The sequence below is a fragment of the Salmo trutta genome, chromosome 26 (genome assembly GCF_901001165.1).
Source record: "Salmo trutta chromosome 26, fSalTru1.1, whole genome shotgun sequence".
Lineage (NCBI taxonomy): Eukaryota > Metazoa > Chordata > Actinopteri > Salmoniformes > Salmonidae > Salmo > Salmo trutta.
This window is the reverse complement of record NC_042982.1, coordinates 29449522-29454615: the sequence shown is the minus strand read 5'-3', so window position 1 is coordinate 29454615 and position 5094 is coordinate 29449522.

Below are 5094 nucleotides of genomic sequence, written 5' to 3'. Positions count from 1 at the left end.
TTGAATGAATCATGATCTATGTTTTACATAAGCACCGCCTCACGAAACCACACTGTCATGTGTCGCTCATCTGCTTCCTGTTTACATACAGTAGCTACAGCAGGGGAGCAGGCACGGGTGAGCCTGAGTGGACCACTAAGACTAAGCCCCCCCACAATTTGTTTTGAAGTTGATATGCTCTCTACTTGTCAGTGTTCCAAATGGAACATTATTTGTATTTTTCCTAAAGTTGCAAACACCATCAGATAGAATTAATAGCAGGGTTAGTCAGATTTGATGAAATATAACAGATCTAATTATGTATATAAACCCTGGATTGCTGATGCTACAGTATGTATTGGCCATTGAGAGGCTTTGATGCCACCGGTTTGTCATATTGCCACTCCCCAGTAGGAGCAGTCCTCCATAGGAATTAATGGAATTCTACAGTATTTATATTAAATGTTTCAAGGATATTTTTGTTGTAGTTGGGACAGTAATATTAGTATTCTCAAAAATTATACTTGTTTGTATATAGGTGAGATTTTTTCTGTTTTATTTTTAGCTCACATAATATAATTTAAAAGTATGGATAAATGTGTCTGTAATAGAATAAATGTGGCTAAAACTAATGTAGACATTAATAAATGCATTTCTATAACTTCCCAAATATTTTTTACAATGGTGGGGAGTGCCAAGATGGAGACACAGTGGCTTCAACACAGCGCCCTCTATAAATCAACTAGTGTATATGTAAATCATTGAACAGAACAGATTACCTGGAAGTGGAACTGACCCTGTATATACAGTAGCTTCCTTCTTTCTCGTGCTCTTCTTATTTCTTGTTTTTTTATTTCTTGTGTTTTTGTTCCACCTTATGTTATTTATAGTGCTGTGTTGATATTGATTACTGCAGTGTTGGGTTTGGAGCTTACAAGAAAGGCATTTCACTGTACAGTCACTCTCACGGGATGGTTTTTAAAAATAACTAACTGAAAGCCACACTCCCAATAAGCCACAAATATGACTGCATTGAGGCACATGTCACTGTGCTTCTATGGCTATATGCACCATGCCACTGCCTATTTAATTTGTTAATATCGCAAACAAGACAGCTCGTAATCCAGTGCCTTTATAACAGTCAACACACCTACAGCGCATTCGGAAAATATTCAGACCTCTTCCCATTTTGTTCCGTTACATCCTTATTCTAAATTGGATTAAACCCAAAAAATTATCATCAATCTAAACACAATACCCCATAATGACAAAGCGAAAACAGGTTTTTAGACATTTTAGAAAATGTATACAAATAATAACAGAAAAATACCTTATTTACATAAGTATTCAGACCCTTTGCTATGAGACTCAAAACTGAGTTCAGATGCATCCTGTTTCTATTGGTCATCCTTGAGATGTTTCTACAACTTGATTGGAGTCCACCTGTGGTAAATTCAATCGATTGGACATGATTTGGAAAGGCACACACCTGTCTAAAGAAGGTCCCACAGTTGACAGTGCATGTTATTGCCTGTATGTGATCTGAAATAATAGTAGTAAAGTTGGTCACAAAAATTAATTATCAAAGATATTAAAGCACATTTGATTGCTATGATAGTAATTGCATAAGCAAATGTTATTGTTTGGGGTTCCCATAGTTTAATCCAATAAAAGTACTTTCTGTAGTGTCTTTTAATGTGCCTCTTTCAGTTTGCAGTTATATTACTTTATTTACTCAATATCTTACAGGCCTATCATTCAAACATATCATTCAAACAAACACTTATTGCTCATTATGTTTATACAACTACACAACCTTCAATCAATGGTGTGTCATCCCTATACATTCCATTCATTCATCGCTATTGCCACCCGTGCCATTATATACCATCGCAGTACAATTCTAGGTCATTGTACATACCATTTGTAGGTCATATGGCAGGATTTCCCAAACTAGGGGTCGCGACGATGGCGCCGGAAGAAAGGGCGGCCATCTTATCGGCTCTTGACCGCCCATGCTATTTTGTTTGTTTTTTCGTGTTGTTCGTAACTTGTTTGTACATAATGTTGTTGCTACCGTCTCTTATGGCCGAAAAGAGCTTCTGGACATTAGAACTGCGATTGCTCACCTCAAGCTGGACGAAGAGTTCTTCTTTAATTGAGTTGGACGGGAGGGACATACTACTACAGACACCCGACCAGGCCCAGATCCCCGTGATTCACTGGAGAAGGTAACTGAGGTTTCTTGGAAAAAGATCAGGGTGCCTTGCGAGGATCAGGCAACGAGTGGCTAATCTGCCCTTGCCTTTCGTCCTGCTAGCTAATGTTCAATCGCTGGAAAATAAATGGGACGAGCTGAAAGCACGTATATCCTACCAATAGGACATTAAAAACTGTAATATCTTATGTTTCACCGAGTCGTGGCAGAACGACGACATTAAGAACATACAGCTGATGGGTTATACACAAAATCGGCAGGACAGAACAGCAGCCTCTGGTAAGACACGGGGCGGGGGCCTATGCATATATATGAACAACAGCTGGTGCACGATATCTAAGGAAATCTCAAGGTTTTGCTCGCTTGAGGTAGAGAATCTCATGATAAACTGCAAACCACACTATCTACTTAAAGAGTTTAAATGTATTTTTCTTAGCTGGCACTAAAACCACGCTCAATGAGCTGTATGCCGCCATAAGCAAACAGGAAAACTCTCATCCATAGGCGGCGCTCCTAGTTGCCGGGGATTTTAATGCAGGGAAACTTAAATCAGTTCTACCTAATTTCTATCAGTATGTTAAATGTGTAACCAGATGAAAACAAATTCTAGACCACCTTTACTCCACACACAGAGACGAGTGCAAAGCTCTCCCTCGCCTTCTATTTGGCAAATCTGACAATAATTCTATCCTCCTGATTCCTGCTTACAAGCTAAAATTAAAGCAGGAAGCACCAGTGACTCGGTCTATAAAAAAGTGGTCAGATGAAGCAGATGCAGGATTTTTTTGCTAGCACAGATTGGAAAATGTTCCGGGATTCTTCCGATGGCATTGAGGAGTACACCACATCAGTCACTGGCTTTATCAATATTGAGGACGGCATCGAGGACATTGTCCTCACAGTGACTGTACGTACATACCTCAACCAGAAGCCATGGCAACATTCGTGCTGAGCTAAAGGGTAGAGCTGCCGCTTTCAAGGAGCGGGACTCTAACCTGGAAGCTTATAAGAAATCCCGCGGTGCCCTCCGACGAACCATCAGACAGGGAAAGCATCAATACAGGACTAAAATCGAATCATACTACATCGGCTCCGACACTCGTCGGATGTGGCAGGGCTTGCAAACTATCACAGACTACAAAGGGAAGCACAGCCGAGAGCTGCCCAGTGACACGAGCCTACCAGAGGAGCTAATTAACTTCTATCCTCGCTTTGAGGCAAGTAACGCTGAAACATGCATGAGAGCATCAGCTGTTCCGGATGACTGTGTGATCACGCTCTCCGCAGCCAATGTGTGTAAGACCTTAAAACAGGTCAACATTCACAAGGCCGCAGGGCCAGACGGATTACCAGGACATGTACTCCGGGCTTGCGCTAACCAATTGGCAAGTGTCTTCACTGACATTTTCAACCTCTCCCTGTATGAGTCTGTAATACCAACGTATTGCAAGGAGACCACCATAGTCCCTGTGGCCAAAAACACTAACATAATCTGCCTAAATGACTACTGACCCGTAGCACTCACGTCTGTAGCCATGAAATTCTTTGAAAGGCTGGTCATGGCTCACATCAACACCATTATCCCAGAAACCCTAGACCCACTCCAATTTGCATACCGCACCAACAGATCCACAGATGATGCAACCTCTATTGCACTCCACACTGCCCTTTCACACCTGGATAAAAGGAACACCTATGTAAGAATTCTATTCATTGACTACAGCTCAGCGTTCAACATCGTAGTGCTCTCAAAGCTCATCACTAAGCTAAGGTCCCTGGGACTAAACACCTCGCTCTGCAACTGGATCCTGCACTTCCTGACAGGCCGCCCCCAGGTGGTAAGGGTAGGTAACAACACTTCCGCCACACTGATCCTCAACACGGGGGCCCCTCAGGGGTGCGTGCTGAGCCCCCTCCTGCACTCCCTGTTCACTTATGACTGCATGGCCAGGCACGATTCCAACACCATCATTAAGTTTGCTGATGACATAACAGTAGTAGGCCTGATCACCGACAACAACGAGACAGCCTATAGGGAGGAGGTCTGAGACCTGAACGTGTGGTGCCAGGACAACAACCCCTCCCTCAACGTGATCAAGACAAAGGAGATGATTGTGGACTACAGGAAAAGGAGGACCGAGCACGCCCCCTTTCTCATCGACGGGGCTGTAGTGGAGAAGGTTGAGAGCTTCAAGTTCCTTGGTGTCCACAACATCAACAAACTAACATGATCCAAACACACTAAGACAGTCGTGAAGAGGGCACAATAAAACCTATTCCCCTTCATGAAACTGAAAGGATTTGGCATGAGTCCTCAGATCCTCAAAAGGTTTTACAGCTGCACCATCGAGAGCATCCTGACGGTTTGCATCACTGCCTGGTATGGCAACTGCTCGGCCTCCGACTGCAAGGCACAACAGAGGGTAGTGTGTATGGCCCAGTACATCACCGGGGCCAAGCTTCCTGCCATCCAGGACCTCTATACCAGGCGAGCGGTACCGGAGCGCTAGGTCCAAGAGGCTCCTATATAGCTTCTACCCCCAAGCCATAGGACCCTGAACAGCTAATCAAATGGCTACCCAGACTATTTCCATTGCCCCCCCTCCCCCTCTTGAACGCTGCTGCTACTCTCTATTATCATCTATGCATAGTCACTTTAATAATTCTACCTACATGTACATATTACCTCAATTACATCGACACTGGTGCCCCAGCACATTGACATTGGCTCTGTACCGGTACCCCCTGTATATAGCCCAGCTATTTTTATTTATTGCTGCTCTTTAATTATTTGTTATTCTTATCTCTTCTTTTTTGGGTGGGGCATTTTCTTAAAACTACATTGTTGGTTAAGGGCTTGTAAATAAGCATTTCACTATAAGGTCTACACCTGTTGT